This window comes from Arvicola amphibius, chromosome 5 (assembly GCF_903992535.2).
Source record: "Arvicola amphibius chromosome 5, mArvAmp1.2, whole genome shotgun sequence".
Classification (NCBI taxonomy): Eukaryota; Metazoa; Chordata; class Mammalia; order Rodentia; family Cricetidae; genus Arvicola; species Arvicola amphibius.
This window is the reverse complement of record NC_052051.1, coordinates 56,048,696-56,067,527: the sequence shown is the minus strand read 5'-3', so window position 1 is coordinate 56,067,527 and position 18,832 is coordinate 56,048,696. Positions and strand designations below refer to the sequence as shown.

At 41.5% G+C, this 18,832-nt stretch overlaps 1 long non-coding RNA gene across 1 annotated transcript; it reads left to right on the top strand.

The window, feature by feature from the left end:
- The first annotated feature begins 3,491 nt into the window (after positions 1–3,491).
- Positions 3,492–11,599, top strand: LOC119814889. The gene is made up of 3 exons (XR_005285471.1): positions 3,492–3,612; positions 5,886–5,969; positions 7,091–11,599. It is a non-coding gene; the product is annotated as an uncharacterized LOC119814889 (long non-coding RNA).
- The last annotated feature ends 7,233 nt before the right edge of the window (positions 11,600–18,832 follow it).

Genomic DNA, 18,832 nt, shown 5'->3' with positions numbered 1-18,832 from the left:
ACAGGCAGTACATTCAATCATGGAGCCATCTCTCCAGCCCCTCAAGGTCAGTTTTCTATATGAGATTCAGTCTCAAAAGTGAATAAATAAAAGCATGTATGTGTCAGCTCCATGGCATAGGCTCAGTATTCTTGATGTTAATAGTAGTATCTACATGGTATGTGGTGCTACTGTTTGTAATCTAACAAATAAAGCTTGCCTGAAGATCAGAGTGCAGAACTAAGCCACTAGTTAGCCACAGAGGCCAGGCAGTGGTGGCACACAGACTCGGGAGACAGAGATAGGTGGATCTCTGTGAGTTCAGTCAAGGCCACCCTGAGCCACACGAGATTGAATCTGTCTAAAAGAGAAACAGAGATCACACAAAGGTGATCCCAGCATTTGGGGTTACAGGCCTTTAATCCCAGCACTAGGGAGGTGGAGACTGGAGTTAAAATGTGGCTGTGTGGAAAGAGGATAAGATAAAGCAGGAGGAGACAGGAGCTCAGGCAGTCCATGGATGCAGTCTGGGGTTTCATAGAGACAGGGTCACCCCTTCAGTCTGAGGATTCATAAAGACAGGGTCGCCCCTTCAGTCTGAGCATTGGTAGAGGTAAGAACTCTAGTGTTGGCTGCTCTGCTTCTCTGATCCTTGAGCTTTCATCCCTGATAGCTGACTCCTAGTTTTTATTATTAAGAACAATTAGAATTCGAGCAACATGGTTAAATTGGAAGAAAATTAGTTGGATGATAATTGAATACTATATAGTAAAAATGTAGAAGATCAGAGTTAACAATATTGGAGAAATCAATTTCAAGAGTTACTTAGGCTGGGTGGTGGTGACACATGCCTTTAACCCAGCACTTGGGAGGCAGAGGCAAGCAGATCTCTGTGAGTTTGAAGCCAGCCTGGGCTACAAGATGAGTTCCAGAACATCCAAAGCTACACAGATAAACCCTGTCTCAACAACAACAACAACAACGAGTTACTTAGTTGATGAGCATGATAGATCGGCAGTTAAAATTAACCAGACTAGCTTTAATAAAGAATATTCAGCTTTGGGCTGGAGAGATGGCTCAGAGGTTAAGAGCATTGCCTCCTATTCCAAAGGTCCTGAGTTCAATTCCCAGCAACCACATGGTGGCTCACAACCATCTATAATGGGGTCTGGTGCCCTCTTCTGGCCTGCAGGCATACACACAGAATATTATATAAACAAACAAACAAATAAATAAATAAATAAATATTTTAAAAGAGAATATTCAGCTTTAATAAAGGGGAAGAAGGGGAACTTACAAAACCAGGGTTCCAGCTATTCAGGAGCCAAGGAAACAAAGAGGAGCAAACAAATGCACATGGGTGTTTTATAGGCTATTGGGGGAGGGGGGGAACGACACACACCTTATACAGCACACGATTGGCTGAAGTTCCCCATCACTTAGTACCATGCTACAGTCATTATGACTGTGTGGTAGGCTCAACAGTTAAGAGCACTGACTGCTCTTCCAGAGGACCCAGGTTCAATTCCCAAGCCCCACATGGTAGCTCCAACTCTCTGTAACTAGTTTCAGGGTACCCATCAGCCTTACACAGGCACACACGCAAACAAAACACCAATACATATAAAAATAAATAATTTTTAAAAGGCTGTGTGGTATTCTTCAGCTCCAATTCTTAAAAGTAAAAAATTTAAAGGAAAATAAAAAAATTTAAACTTAACCAAGTAAGTTGGGATTCAGATGACAGAGGTGGGAGGATTGCTGAAGGTTTAAAGTATGTGTTGAAGAGATGGCTGGGCAGTTAAAGAGCTGCTCATGCAGGGACCCAGGTGTGATTCTCAGCACAGACATGATGATTCACAGTGATCTGTGACTCCAGATCCGTGGGCTCTGACACCCTTTTCTAACCTCCTCAGGCAACAAGCACGCATGTGGTACATGCATATATGAAGTATTCATTTACATGAAATAAATATTTAAAAATATATTTAAAATAAAATAAACATGGATATGGCATATTAAATAGAGGGCTGAGACTACAGCTCAGATGAGTGCTTGCCTTATATGCATGAAGGTCCGAGTTTTCATTACATACACAGAAAAATCAGGCAGGAGTTACCGAATGTTACCCAACATTCCTCACCTATACCCCCATATAAATAGGAAGGACAAAATGAGTTAAGGATGATAAGACTATTTCTCTGGACTTCAGCTTAGCACAGGTCCCATTCCTTGACAATCGATCAAGGCACCATTGCTTAATATTGCTCATTTGAATTACTGTTCTCTGTATATCCGTCTGTCCCTACTCAGTCGTGCGCTTCACCATCGCCCTTCTTTGCCGCTCTCCGGGACCCTTCAGCTGGCCTCAGTTGGCTGTGGCTTTCTAGCTGGGTTCCGTAATATCTAGCTAACTACAGTGACTCTTTCCCATTTGTACCAACGCTGTCTGGACGCAGTAAAACATCTTTGAACACATAGGCTTATGTAATCCTTTGTAGGCATCCTATAGCCTACATATGTACATAAACACAATACTGTGTGAAGTGTGATGATACGATACATAGTTAACACTGGAAGAAGAACCTGTGTTTGGGCTGAGGACATTGTTGCTCAATTGGCACGCAGTGCATAACCAGTGTGGCAAATTACCTTCTGCTACGTAGGTGAATTTGAGGTCTTTGCCACCTGCCAGCCATAAACGGAAATCAAGGCTGCTTGGTAAGTTGCAGCCAATGAAGCAATGTATCTTGTGGATTTATTATTATTCCATAGATTCTGACATTGTGGAAATGCACAATCATGTTTGGTCCGTGTATGGCATAGCGCTCTTACCACATATACTTTAGCCTAGGAATTCAGACTTAATAGTTGGGGTAGATGATAACCCTGTTGTTTAGCAAGCACAGCTTACTCTCCTCATAGCATGGAAGAGTAACGCTATTGCCTTCCTAGCTTCTCCTGGAACCATCGCTAAAGGATCTTTAAGTCCTACAGTTGGAAGAAGCAACAAAACTGTCATTTAACGTTTCTCATTTCGCGGACAGGCCCTCAAAGGTGTGGGAAACTGCGGTCCTGTGTTGACCTTTAAACAGCTGGCTTTTCAGATTCTAAATGGGTCAAAATCAGAGGAACTGAAACCCTGAAAATTGTTCCTCTGGGTGTAATGTTAAGCCGGGGATAAAAATTTTTTTAGGCCAAGACCGAAATCACTAGTAACAGTTTATTTTAACGGTAGCCAACAACAGTCATTCGGCCTTGCCACACTATCTTACTAAAAAGTGAGCCTACCTCCAAGCGGACTTTTTTTTTTCTCAAGTGACTTACAGAAACCCATTTCCTCATTAACTTAACCTGAAGCATACAGCGCCAACAACAAAAATAGAACCAGAGAGGGAAGCGTGCTGATTGATGTGCCTCCCAGCCAATCTGGGACGGAAGGAGAGCGCGCGAGCAAGATGCTATCCAATCATCATTCAGAGGCGGGGCGGGACCTTTCGCGCCTCCGCCCCGGGGTTGGTGGACCGGAGAAGGAGCGAAGATGGCGGAGTGAGGCGTTTCCCGGGCAGCTGGCCTCCGGGCCCGGGGCGGGCCTCCCGCTTGAGATGGTGTACTTGTGCTGGACCGCGTGAGGTGAGCTGAGAAAGCCGTTCGTTCATCGGACGACGAACAACCGGTGGGGCGGCGTGGGACGGGATGGCGACGAGTCTAACGCGGAAGCCGGCGGGGCCTGGGCCAGACAGGGCTTCCCTTTCGCCGCCGCGTCAGGTCGGCCCGCGCCGCCTCCCGGTGTGTGGCAGCGTCCGTCCCTTCCCGGCGCTCCACGCCCTTCTCCGTGCTCTTGGCTTTGGCCGCCGTGTGCTTTACCCTAGTCTTCCACGATCGCACTCGCGCCGGCTGTGTCTGGAAGCCGCTGTGTACATAGCCCATTTATTTTTCTAAGACTATTTCCGTATTGTTTTAACATCCGCGGTGACCTGTTACCGAGGGCGTCAGCAGTTAGGTAACAATGAGGCCCGCTGCAGCTCTGGGTGTTTCGTGTCCCCAGTGCGTTGACCTTGAGATTTGCGGTAACAGGCACCCTCTGGTATTTTAATTTGAGTTTGTGTGTCACCGATAGGCTCTTGCAACCCTTACCTCATACTCTCACCTGCCAAACTTTTATGACCAAAGTAATCAGCGTTGTCCTTGTACGTCTTTATGGCGCATTAATTTCGGCTGACAGTAAAATTCATCATTGTTGACTTCTTGCCCAAAATTAAGGGAAACGGTTTACGGTATTTTTAATTAAATTTTTTATTCTTAACTGTCGGAATATCATTTGTGTAGCAGGTGTGAATACAAAGTACTGTCAGATATTTGTATTTGTATCTTATTTAAATTTATGAAGCATCCCTCTGTAATGTGGGTTTCCTTTATTGGCTCTGAGTTCAATTCTAGGCAGGTCTGTGTTTCTGATTTCTGGTTTGGTGAGGCATGTGCTTGGTGTGTTGGTGCCCAGACCTGAACTATATAGCTATCAAAATCTTGTCTCAAGATTAAACTGGCACAGCCAGGTTTGGTGGCACATGCCTTTAATCCTAGAACTTGGGAGGCAGAGTTTAAGGTGAGCCTGGTTTACAGAGTGAGTTCCAAGACAGCCAGGGCTACCCAGAGAAACCCTGGCTCAAAAAAAAACGAAATATAAACAGACTGGCACATTAGTGGGAGCCAGTTCAAGTATCATAATGTGAGTGACCTTTTTTGATTATGTTTTTTGTTAGCCCTAGATTTAGCAGAGCTGACGGCAGTAAAGAAACACTTGCTTAGAAAAAAGCAACAAAAGCAAACCCTCACCTTTGGCAGTAGTTGTGCTTTTTTAAAATCTGATCCACAAGAAGAAGAAAAAAAGTATGAACCGGAGGAAAGGAATGTAACATTCTTCTCCATCTTAGAAAGGAAAGTGTATTTGCACTAAAAGCAAAAGTCCTAACTAGGTGCCTATTCACTACTGGAAGTTTTATGCACAATTACACTTTTTTTCCCCTCCAAAAAAACTCCATAGTATCATAAATTCTAAGAGAACAGTGTTGCATAAAAGCTTCAGAACTACTTCCCCAAAAATGTTGATGTTTTAAACATTAGTTCCAATGTAAGTAGACAGAAAGTGACTTTATGGTTATTCTTTTTTTTTTAATGTTTTCTTTATTATTTATTATGTATACAGTATTCTGCCTGCATGTTCACTTGCAGGCCAGAATAGGACACCAGATCTCATTACAGATTTACTTATTTTTTTTAAAAAATAAGATTTATTTATTTATTATGTATACAACATTCCTTCCATGTATGCTTGCAGGCCAGAAGAGGGCACCAGATCTCATTACAGATGGTTGCTGAGAATTGAACTCAGGACCTTTGGAAGAGCAGGCGGTGCTCTTAACCTCTGAGCCATCTCTCCAGCCCTGGTTATTCTTTTAGAATACTTATGAGTGCATATTCCTTAGAATGGTTGAGTTGGAATATCATTGCATAGCGATGCTTGTAGTACTCGTGAAGGATGCTTTGGCGGTTAAATGAGAATGGCCCCCATTGACTCAAGTTTGATTCTTGGTCCCAAGTTGGTAGAACTGTTTGGGAAGGATTAGGAGGTCTGACCTTGTTAGAGGTGTGTATCACAGGATCATGCTTTGAGGGGCCAAAAGACCCAAGTCTTTCCTGTTGGGTCTCTGCCTCCTTGCTGTTAGAGATGTGAGCTCACCTGTTCCTACCACCATGTTTTTTCTCTGCCATCATGGACTCTCACACTCTGAAATTGAAGCCCAATTAAATGATTTCTTCTATGAATTGCATTAGTCATGGTGTCTTATCACAGCAATAGAAAAGAAGTTAAGACACTTCACTTATCTTTTCTTTTTATTTTTCAGAAACCTTAGCACATAGGATGAATATTTTCGTGACCATAGGTGCTTTTATATTCAGCTCAGAATTCTGAACTCAGGATATAGCAAGTAAGTAGTAATGGGATAATCATTCCAAATACTGTTCTAGTGATAGAATTAAAACTAAACCATTAACTTCAACAGATGATGAATATTTTTTTTTTTTTTTTTTTTTTTGGTTTTTCGAGACAGGGTTTCTCTGCGGCTTTGGAGCCTGTCCTGGAACTAGCTCTTGTAGACCAGGCTGGTCTCGAACTCACAGAGATCCGCCTGCCTCTGCCAGATGATGAATATTAAAAAGACTACAAGCCTTTATTCCCAGCACTTGGTATTTGGGAAACTGAGGTAAGGATTGAATTTGAAACTAATCTGGGGTATATAACAAGACATTGTTTTAATAAATAAAACCCAAAGACCAGCTGGGCAGTGGTGGTGCACACCTTTAATCCTGGCACTCAGGAGGTAGAGGCAGGTGATCTCTGAGTTCGAGGCCAGCCTGGCCTACAGAACAAGTTCTAGGGCAGCCAAGGCTATACAGAGAAACCCTATCTCAAAACAAACAAAAAACAGCTGTGGTGGTGGCACATGCCTTTAATCCCAGTACTTGGGAGGCAGAGACAGGCGGACCTCTGTGAGTTCGAGGCCAGCCTGGTCTACAGAGTGTGTTCCAGGAGAGGCTCCAAAACTACAAAGAAACCCTGTCCCGAAAAACAAAACAAAGAAAGAAAGGGAGGAGGGAGGGAGGGAGGGAAGGAGAGAGGGAGAGAGGGAGAGGAAACCAAAATATTATGTGTATCTGTGTGTGAATGTTTTCCCTACATGTGTGTTTGCCCTGTGTTGTGGTCCACCATCTGGATGAACAGGATCCTCTGCAGGCACGAGTGTTCTTAACTGTGTAGCCTTCTCTCCAGCCTCACAAGGTTTCTTTTTGAAGGATAGAAAAGATGCCATTGGCTTATGGCATGGTCTTACTGCTTACCTCAGCCTGGTTTTGAACTCTAATTCCCATACCTCAGCCTCAGTACTACAGGCTACAAGTTAATTCAGCACACCTAACTACTTATATAACATGAATAATAAAATATTCATGTGTACATGTGTATGTATGTTTTAAATACTAATTTTAAAAATAAGTTTATATAGGGGTCCCTGATCTAATCTTCCTATTTTAAATTTCATGTGTTTTCCAGGAGTTTCTATGTTGTCTTCTCAGTGGGCATCCTGGTTCTTTCATCCAGCCACTTCCCTAGTAGAGTGCAGATGCTTTCTACAGATACCTCCGTGGTTTGGAATGGAGACTGCACCGAGAAGCCCAAGGGTGCAGCTGTCCTGCTGACTTCAGGAGGACACCGACCGGCTTGGCTATTCTGCTGCACTTGGCTTCAGTAGAAGGATACCGTTTGCAAGTGGAAGGAAGATGGTTAATTTGAACAGGTGCTTAGGTTATGCATCGTGGATTCTTCCTTTTAAAGCTCCAAACAACAAATCAAATACCAAATGTGGGTGACTTCAGGTTTTGGGTTTTTTTTTAAAGTCTGCCAGTTTTAACACTATTATAAGCACAGTAGAGACTAATAGTAAATTCCAAATATCATTATAATTTGAGGTGAAAGAAACATCTAAATCCTGATTTACCCTTTTACAGATTTCCTGGACAAAAACAAGTCTCCAGTATGATAAAAGCAAAAGGCAAGAATGATACTAGGGTTGATTTCATATGGGAGTGAAACCATTGCAGTTTGTGTGCAGATTCACATTTTTATGTTTAAATCCACATTTTTTAAATAAGATTTTTCTCCTGGAGAAGAACGCTGTCATTTATGAAAAGGCTTTGGACAGTGTGATGGTCTTTAGTGTTTGGATTTTGTCTGTTTTGCTTTTTCATCCTTCTCAGGAAGGACCAGGGCCTGCAGCTAGTCCAGATGGGCAGAGAATGAGCTGGGGTGATGCCTGCCTCGGGCTGTCTGTGCTTGCGTGGCTGAGGCAGCAAGATCAGAAGTCCAGGTCCAGCTTGGGCCACATGGAGAGACTCCATCTCAAAAAGAGCCGAAAAGAAAAAGAAAACACCACTCTTTTGTTTCTCAAAGTTTTGTTCTTTCTTGTGGGATCACATGTAGCAATGAGACTTTGGTTTTCCATGTGACTGACTGGAAAGAAAATGGCGTATGTGTTATGTGATAGACCTGACAGTGTGACTTGCCTTCAGCTTTGGGTATTCAGGAGTGGAGGAAAATAACTCGGCGTATAAATCCTTTCTTCTAAGAAAAAGAAGCAACGATGTCTTATGTAGCATCATCTGACATTTCAGCATTTTTAAATTATGTACTTGCATTTTTATAAAAGCATAAATAACTTTTCCTTCATCCCAAGATGGGTACTTAGACATTTATTTTTCTAGACGATAACTTCAGGCTGAAATTCTGGGACTCAGGTAAATTTTCCCAGTTTGAATTGAACTTTCTTACCAGAAAATGGACCTCAGAAGCAATGTTCCCAGTCCTATGGTCAGTTCACTATACTCTTAGAAGAAATTCAGGATCTGAACAAAACTTCAAATAAGAAAAGTAGGTCCAATAAAAAGTATGGATCTTGTTGCCAGTCACTGTAGATTTAAAGGAAATTCAGGTTCAGGGATGGAGAGACCTCAAGAAAACTAGTTCCCATAAGAAATGATACATGTTTGTTTATTCCTTTAACTAGCAGTTATGAGGAACCATCATGAAAACCTCTCTTTGCTTCCAAATCAAAGAAGTCCATTTTGTGGGATGCCAGGCTTTTACAAGGAAGGGAACTGTTGTTTCCAGTGGTTGCCAGTAGAGAAGGAATTTTAAGTTTGCAAGATAACTTAAAAACAGGTGCTGTTAGAGCTGATTTCTGGAACCATTTCCCAGTGCTGTGAATTTGAGTCATAGAAATGATCAAAAGTAGGAAATGTTGAACAATCTAATGGCTAGTCAAATTGGACAACAAATTTGAATTTATACTAAAAGCTTTTTTCATAAAACACTTATTATAAATAACTTTTTTCTTTTAGTTTTTTGAATCAGGGTTTCTGTGTAGCTTTGGAGCCTGTCCTGGAGCTAGCTCTGTAGACCAGGCTGGCCTCAAACTCACAGAGATCCACCTGCCTCTGCCTCCTGAGTGCTGGGATTAAAGGCGTGTGTCACCACCGCCCAGTTTATAAATAATTTTTTAGTGAGATCAAATAATGATAAAACACTAGAGAAATGAGTTAAAGGTAACCTAGATTGCTAGACTTGTTATCCCGCACCTTTAGCCACAGTATTTTGGGTGTTGAGGCAGGAGGATTGGCCACAAGATCAAGGCCAGCCTCAATGGACAGACCCGGACTTAAAATGAAGCAAAAATATAACCTAAATTTTTCTCTTTAAGTACTCTAGCCACTTATATTTTCATTTAGAAGACAGTGGAAGCCAGCTGGTGACTGAGAGCATCTCATAGGTGCCTGATTCCTCCTGCACCTTGCTTTTGGGCAACTTTGTGGGGTAAGGCCCACAGGCAGGGCTTTCACCACAAAGGCGATGTCACCTTTGCTCCAGATGCTTCAGGTTTGTAGCCTAAACCTTCAGATATTGAGTGCACTTTGTCAAAGATGCTCTTGTGTCCTGCATTGTTAGCACCAGATGACATTTTCAGCATGGGAACATTGCAGCTGTAGTGGCCTGGTGTGTGGTACATTTCCATTTTAAAGTCTTGCTTGGGTTTTCTTAATAGCTGCAAAAACTACCATTTTAGAGCTGTGCTTCCATCTGTAGCCGTGCCTCCTCCCTTCTCCATGTGAGCTGGCAGTTTTTCTTTTGGAGTTACTAAACAAAAACGGGATATGTGCAATATAAATATATATATATATGTGTATATTTTAATACTTGTGGACGAGTGTTACAAGTCGTTAAAGAACAACAAAATCACCAATGTCTTCCATTTTGAGATGTGTATAGTTTTGTAAGCAGTAGTGTTTGGTAGCATATTGTAGTGCCATGTTAGGGGTTAGTGCATGAATTTAGTATCATTTTTAAACTTCAGGATGAAATACTGATAATAGCTAATAGTGTAAAAAGAGTGGAAAATCCTAGACCTTTGCTTTTCTCATGTATGAAAATATGATATTCTCCCTGGGGATAGGAGATAAAGGCCAGAACAACTAATGTCTGAACAGAAATGTGGGTTCACATTGAATAACATTGTGCTTGGGGAAATGTTAGCCTTTCACAAAGTATCTAGAAATAACTGCCTTTGTACCTTTTCAGTCCTCAAAGCATGGCCTCATTTCATGATTATGTCTTGCTCTCTCAGTTTGAAGCTAACTTGTTCTTATATTATCTTATATTATCTTCGTATCATATGTCTTGGGTTCATTTTCCCTATTCTGTGTTCAGAGAATTATTTTCTATTTCGCATGTCCAAGATGCTGTGCTAATTGCTTTGGAATGATTAATTTGTGGCCGTTTCCTTTCCTGTTTGCAGCATGTGTGCTAATTGCAGAACCTTGTCAGCAGTTTGGAGTATCCTGAACTCTAGGCTTTTTTTCTACTTTCCTTATGGAAATAAAGTAGTTGCTTTGTTTTGAAAAAGAAAATTTCTGTAAAATGGAATTCCTACCTCTAAAAGCTGCCTAGGAAACTTGGAACAGTTTTATGAGTGTCGAGGGTTTTTTTTGGGGGGGGAGGGGTGTGGTTATTTTGTTTTAATTTTAGAATTAGAGTCCTGCCAGGTGTGGTGGTGCATGCCTGTAATCCCAGCATTTGGGAAACTGAGGCAAGAAGACCAGGGGTTCGAGGTAATCCTTTGCTACATAGTGAGCTGGAGTTGAGCCTGAGCTGCATGAGATCCTATCTCAGAAAACCAAAAGAAGGAAAGAAAAGAGAACCTAGGACTTACTAATTGTATTATATTGGTATGATAGAAAACGTAAAACTTTTTAATGGGACTTTTTTTTCCCTCACACAAGCTAGGTATGAGTCTAGTATTACCTATCAAGGGACCCAGGAATAGATCCTTGTAGAATACCAAGTGGTGGTTAGCTTTTGAAAACCATTTAAGTTTAAGAAACGGGAGGGGGGGGCTTGAAAAATTAATGCATATAAAGTAGCACAGTATATAGGAAAGAATATTTTCTGTTGCAAAAAATAAAAGCCATAAATGAACTAAAAATGTTGAAGAGTTGCAACTTAGTAGCAATAACAGTTTTGTGTGTATAGTAAATTGTGTTCACAAAACTGCATGGTTGAGTGATTACTATTTGAGTTTGTGAGCCTCTGCAGTCTTACAGAGTCCACAAAAGGAAAAAAGTCCTAGGTTTAAAAGCATTTAAACTATGAATGTATATGAATATATTTGCGTGAAAAATATCAACTTTCATGTGTGTTAAAGACTGTTTTCGCAGAGTTTACATCTAGTGCTTAATCTGGAAGCAGATGTGCTTCTCCAGTCCCAATGAAGCCACCTTCATTAACAGTCATTTACTGTGGAGGACGATGTATGCTTTGTAACATTTGTTCATTGCATTCCTAGCTACTCTATCAAAAGGAAAAGTTTGTTTTTGTGTGATTGGGGGTGGGACAGGGCGGAAAGCTTCCAGAACTTGCTGGCTTTTCCTTGTACTTGGGATCAAGGAAGTTAGGAATTAAAGGTAAACAAAATGTCTGGGCAGTACCCAGGCTGGATTTATCTGTATGTGATGAAGCTATGGCCTGTGTGTGACTGCATTTTTTAACAAGGAGAACCCAGCGAACTCATTCTTTCTTGATTTGAGGACTCCCACAGCTCACACCAAGACGTAAGAGCGGAACTGGGCTGGCTGCTCACTTCCTTTACCTCATGTCCATTGTGGCCACTTGAACATCTGAAAAGACCTGGGTCTGGGCTCCTTTGCTTTCCCAGGGGAGAAAGTAAAGGAGTAGTTTTGTAGATCTCAGACTCTCTAATGAGTTATTTTATTACAAGCCTAAGGGTAGGGGAAAAGGCTATACTGAGCATAGTTTCTCTTTAAATGTCCTGTGCTGTCCATGTTAGGTTATGGGACAACCAAGCAATATTCAGACAGCTGCATGATCATGGAGACATGGCTTCATTCAGTTACATCAGAGATTACCCTTAACAGCCATGTTTATGGTTCTGAGTGTAAAACTATGTTACGAGATTTTGTCGTCTCCAAGTATGTGGTTAATCTTCCTATAGTCCCTTGTTTACTCTTTATGTACCTGTGATATGCAAAATATGAAGAGACCCCCCAGCCTTCAGGAGTTTACATTCTCATGGTGCTGTAGGTGCAAGCAAACTGTCTCTAATTTATTTAGAACATCGCTTGGCTATTAATTATACCATTTTGGAAGAACCCCTTCGCCAAGAGTTTTAAAATGCAGAGGGCTATGCTAAATTTCAGGGTATTACTGCTTGAGTTTACATTGTGGTAACTCTGCTCCTAACTTTCCCCGGGGAGCTGTTCATTAATGTGAATCAGAAAAGAAACCATTCTGCCTAAGTATCCTCTCTACCCCTATAGCTCTCAGTAAGTGGTCAACAAAACTTACTGCTCTGTATAGACAGTCACCTCGGTTCTTTTTCCCAGGGCTTTAAACTTATTATTTACCCTCAAAGGGCCAGGATTTCTAGCTAAGCCTTTTAGAACTAAATAGAAGTCTTAAGTTTAGCCTTTTTGTGTATGACTTGTTTGTTTTAAAGCAGCACTGTAGTAGATACAATGTACCTGACTGCATCTCTGAGGAATTTGACTGACATATTCAGTTGAAGTTTTGCATGTATCATTGCTTTTCCCACAGTTCAGAATCAAAGGGTTTGCATGTTTATTAAAGTCAGGCCTGGTCAAAAGTATAAGCAATAGTAGCAGGCCCATAACTGATTTGAGAATGCTAGCATTCTAATGCATGGTTGAAATTTTTCATTATTAGGTAGTTTCTAGCAGTTTTCTACATGTGTTTATCAATAATGAAGCAATAGATTTCTTAAACCAATAGCTTGGTTTTATTGTTTGAATTATTTTCTAATTACAGATTGTCTTTCCTTGAAAAATGGGAAGTACAAGATAAATAAGGGGCAACCAAAAGACATTCAAACTGTTAGGAATACAGCAAGCAGTGCTCACTCTGTTTCCTAGCTCTATTTATTCCCAAGCATGTTGAAAAAGATGCTATAAACAGGATGGTGCAAGGTTTTAGAAGAGTCGGGAAATAACCTAAATAGTGTCATCTTACTTCAGAAATAAGTGTTCAGTGTGCAAAACAACTAGCTGTGGGACTTGTTTGATTAGGTTTATATAGACTTAGTTTGGTGTTTCTTAAAACTGTAGATTAAGCCAGACGTATGCTCTGCAGTCCCTGAACAGGCAGAAGCCAGCCTGAGTGCCATAGCTGAACTCCTTCACAAATTAGTATCTTGGAGGTTTATAGTATCAGTGTGCACATACTTCCATATTTCAGCAGCGAGGCGTCTGTTCTGGACCCAGCACTAAGAGGGACTCTAGAGTACAGAAGTACTGCCATTGCTGTGTCTGCAACTGTTGAGCTAGAGTTTACTTTAGATGAGTTGCTCAACGTGTGGATCTTGCCTACAACTTTCGGTTCCTGATGAGCAGGAAAAGTTTCTCTTCTTCCAAAAAAGACATTTATTTGGGTGAACAGACATTGGTTTGTTGTAGCAGTGAACAGAGCAGAAGTGTCATCTGGTGAGAGCATCTACCTGAGAAAATGGGGTCAGTTGCCAGCATTACCAAAACCATGGTGGTCACATAAGAATCTCTTAGATTTCTTGACTTAGGAATGATCCAAGTAACAAGTAGTGTTGACAAATAATGAGAGGTATTTATAATGTGTGAAAGATCTAAATTCAAATAAAACTTTCACTGGGTTTACTCCAATTTAGATGTTCTATGATGGAAACCTAGTTTGAAATTTACTTTAACTTGTGCTGTGGTGCTTTGCTATGGATGTCACCTAGGATGGTAATTTCCATTATTCAGAACTGGATTAGAGTTGTCAATGTGGTGTTTGTCTCCCACCAGAATACAAGAATTGAGGTGTGTAATGTGTCCCAAATAGAAATGTTCTTTGCACTTACTGATATATCTGCCGGCCAGTAAAGATGTAAGGTCAGAGTTCTTAATTCTAACACTCTTCCTAATAGTCTACTAAAATAAATTAAAACATCACACAGAAAAATTAAATGTGTATTTGGTAGAGCACAGACTTATAAACACCTTTAAGTCAGAATATGGGTATGATTACTGATGATTTACAAAACATTTTGATACCTTTGGTAATGGTGTGCTGTGTCCTTAATTTAAATGTGGGGTTTTTTTGTTTATTTTTTATTTTTTTTGCTTTGGATATAGCTCTTGAACACTGGGGCCAGTCCTCAGCACTGATACCTTATCCCAAGGATCAGACAGACTCTGTCAGTGTGTTACTAGTCTGGGCATTAACCTTAAACCACCCATTCCTATAGTTAAAAAGGATTAAGAATACTCAAGTAGTCTACTGGAGAGTGGTACGACAGCTGCCCTTCAGGCACAGGCGTTGCTGCTCGCCCGCTCGCCCGCTCTTCCATGTGCCGTACCCTGCATTGCTCCGCTGGTGTGTGAGGCCATGTGAAAAGAGCTGCACCGCACTGCAGAGGGCAGCTTCTCACCTATGCATCCTTGGGAGTTGTGAACAAATCTGACTCTTTGGAAAGGAGCTGTTGTGAGTTTGAAACTGCACCTGTATGTATATGTTTTTAGCAATAAAGCATGAGCCGAGAATGCACTGAAATTTCATTGTGTGCTGTTCCTTTGAAATGGTACACTGGGAAGAGAAGGCTTAAGTAGGCTTTAGGTGTCTTTCTGTTACTATTTCTTTGGGGGAGGGATTGAGACAATCACCTTGGCCTTGAATTCACAGAGATTCTCTTTCTTGTGAGTGCAAGATTGAAGGTGTATATCACCACCTCAATTTTTATTTTTTGGATTTCTTACTACCTTAGTTGTAGTGGTTTCTGGTCTGTTGCCAAGTGGTAACATAATCATCAGAAGAGAAGGAACATCACATTTTAATTTATTTCCCTTTTAGGGACTACCTCATGCTTCATTCAAATACTTTGTTGTGGGATAATCTTTTTGTACACTGTGAAGATGTGTCTCTGCTAAGGCACTTTCTGATTGATTTAGTAAAGGTCTGAATGGCTAATAGCAAGGCAGGAGAGGATAGGCAGGACTTCTAGAAGAGAGAAACTCAAGGGAAGAATCAGCCAGACTGGGGCTGGAGAGACGGCTCAGAGGTTAAGAGCACCGCCTGCTCTTCCAAAGGTCCTGAGTTCAATTCCCAGCAACCACATGGTGGCTCAAAACCATCTGGTGCCCTCTTCTGGCCTGCAGGCATACACACAGACAGAATATTGTATACATAATTTTAAAAAAAAGAATCAGGAAATAAGTACTGAGAAGTAACAGGCCATGTGATAAAAGGATAAAAGGCAGATAAAAGGGCTAAGGCCAACCTTTCATACTTAATAATTTAAGTCTCTGTATTTGGGAGCTGGAGATCCAAAGGAAGAGCTGATCCTTAGTTTTTGTTAAGATTCTAAAAGGGGTTGGAGAGATTGCTCAGTGGTTAGGAGCACTGGCTGCTCTTCTATAGGACTGGGTTCAGTTGCCAGCACCAACAGAGCAGTTCCAGGGGATCTGACCCTCACACAGACATACATGCAGGCAAAACACCAGTGTGCATTAAACAGTATTCTTATTTTTGTTGTTGTTATTGCTCATTTGTTTTTCGAGACAGGGTTTCTCTGTAGCCTGTCCTGGAACTAGCTCTTGTAGACCAGGCTGGCCTCAAAACTCACAGGGATCCACCTGCCTGCCTCCTAAGTGCTGGGGTTAAAGGCGTGCACCACCACTGCCCGGTTTGTTCCGGTATTCTTTAATTCATTTAATCCTCACCATTACTGTGGTTACTGTTTTTAACCTTAAAGTACCTCTCAGTCTGAATCTAAAAGGTTTATTCCTGAATCTGCTCTTAACAGCATGTTATGTTGGGCCTCTCAAAAATGGAAGTAGGTACCAGCAATGGCTCAGCAAGCAGATGCATTTGCCACTTAGCCTCTGATGCCACGTGTGAGCATGGCAAGCGTGTGCCTCCACACAAATGTACTTTTTTTTTTTTTTTTTTTTTTTTTTTTTTTTTTGTTTTTTCGAGACAGGGTTTCCCTGTAGTTTCTAGAGCCTGTCCTGGAACTAGCTCTTGTAGACCAGGCTGGCCTCGAACTCAGAGATCCGCCTGCCTCTGCCTCCCGAGTGCTGGGATTAAAGGCGTGCACCACCACTGACCGGCTACAAATGTACTTTTAAAAGAAAAACCTAATTTAGAAATGAAGAGAGAGGCAGCAAGTTAGCTGCTCAGGTAAAGGAGATGAGCTCCCAGCCAGAGGACCTGAATCTATCCTCAGGACAGAGCTGATTCCTGCTAGCTGTCCTCTGACTTCCATTTTTCCATAGTGAACATATATTTTATGGGGGAAATACATTTCCTGGACACACACGTAAATATGTATATAAACACACATATGCTTCCCAGCTTAATCTGAGTCAGGCTCAAGCACTTAATTTTCTATAGAAAGTCTCATCCTAAATGGCAAATCCAGACATTATGGAAAATAGTTATTAAATCAGAAATGTATGGAGGCTAGAGATTGCTCAGCAGCTAAGAGCACTGGCTTCTCGTTCAGAGGTCCAGGGTTCAATTCCCAGCACTCGCGTGGCAGTTCATAGCTGTCTGTAAATCCAAGATCTGACTCTCACACAGACATACGTGCAGGCAAAACACCAAGCATAAAAAATAAAAAATAAAAAGAAATGTAGGTAAGTGGCAGAGCTTTCACCTACCATGTCTTAGGCCCCAGAAACCTACACACAATGACATAAGAGTTTTAAGGAAATATGTAAACATTAAGGTAAATACACTTACACGTGTTTTAAAAATCCACAGCTGAGCATTGTAGGTCACTAGGCAATTAAGAATCTGAGATAGGCTATAGAGTAAGATCCTATCTCAAAAAGGATTCAATGAGCCGGGCAATGGTGGCACACGCCTTTAATTCCAGAGGCATAGGCAAGCGTATCTCTGAGTTCAAGGCCAGCTTGGTCTACAAGGGCTAGTTCCAGGACAGCCAGGACTGTTACACAGAGAAACTCTGTCCTGAAATCCGCCCCCCCCCCCCGCAAAAAGATTCAATGTATTATTAATTTATTAGGTGCCATTCTGTGGGGCTGAAGAGATGGCTCAGCAGTTGACAGCATTTACTGCTACTGCAGAGAACTGGAGTTCAGTTTCTAACACCCATATCTGACTTTAACTATAGTTCCAGGGGATCAGACAGCCTCTGCAGGCCCAACAGGCTTGTGGTGCACATCTTTAATCTCAATGTAGGAGGCCAAGGCAGGTGGATCTGTGTTCAAGAAGTCCCTGGGCCACATAACATGTTTCAAAGTGGCCAGGATTATTACACAGTGAGACCCTGTCTAAAAACAGCAAACAGTACAAATTGCAATTTATTTAATGTTAATTCTTACATATCTTTTGTTGGTTTTCAGTTTTTGTTTGTTTTTTGAGACAAGGTTTCTCTGTGTCGTCATGCCTGTCCTGGAACTCCCTCTAGACTGGTCTCCAACTCAGAGATCTACCTGCCTCTGCTACCCAAGTGCTGGGATTAATGGAGTGAACCATCACCACCGGCATTATCTATTTACATAAGTAAAAATGATTTGTTTTGTTTTTTATTTTTGAGATAGGGTTTCTCTGTAGCGTTGGGGCCTGTCTTGGAACTCGCTCTGTAGACAAGGCTGGCCTCGAACTCACAGAGATCCTCCTGCCTCTGCTTCCTAAGTGCTGGGACTAAAGGCATGTGCCACCACCACCTGGCTGCAAAAATGATTTCTTTTTTTTTTTTTAAATATTTATTATGTATACAATATTCTATTTGTGCATATGCCTGCAGGCCAGAAGAGTCCACCAGACCTCATTACAGATGGTTGTGAGACACCATGTGGTTGCTGGGAATTGAACTCAAGACCTTTGGAATAGTAGGCAATGCTCTTAACCACTGAGCCATCTCTCCAGCCCTGCAAAAGTGATTTCTAAGAGCCAGGTGTGGCTACATACACCTTTAATTCTATCAGGTGAATTTCTATAAATTCAAGGTTACCCTGGTCAACATAGCAAGTTCCGGGACAGTCAAAGCTACATAGAGAAACCTCCTCTCAAAACAAAGGCTTGGAGGTGGTGGCAAGTGCCTTTAATTTCAGAGGCAGAAGCAAGTGGACCTCTTGTTCAAGACCAGCCTGATCTATAGAGCGAGTTCTAAAACAATCAGGACTACATAGAGAAACCCTGTCTCAAAAAGACAAAAAACAACCAAACAAATATTTATCAGTATTCACATAAATGGTATGCAGAAGTAGCATCACTATTAACCCCATCTCTTTTTCATAGCAACTGTATATCTTTACATCATGAACACAAGGGACACTAATTGGTAATTAGTAGTGAAAGATGTTTTCAGAGATAAGCATTGTTGCTGGTTTTAGTTTTTCCAGACAGTTTCTCTGTGTAGCTCTGGTTGTCAGAAAACTCACTCTGTAGACCAGGCTGGCCTCACACTCAGAGATCTGCTAATTCTGCTTCCTATGTGCTGGGATTAAAGGTGTGCGTCCCCACCACTTGGCCTAAAACAACTTTTTTAAAGTATCAGAGTCACAATTTATTAAGAAAGAAAAATAAAGAATAAATACTCCCCAAAGTAAGAGTGGGCTGGTGAGCTGGGGAAAGTCACAGGCTCAAAGGCATACTCTAAAATAATCATCTGGGGCAAGCAGGGATCTGGGGACAAGTTCTCATGAAGCTTAGGTTGACCTCAATTCAAAA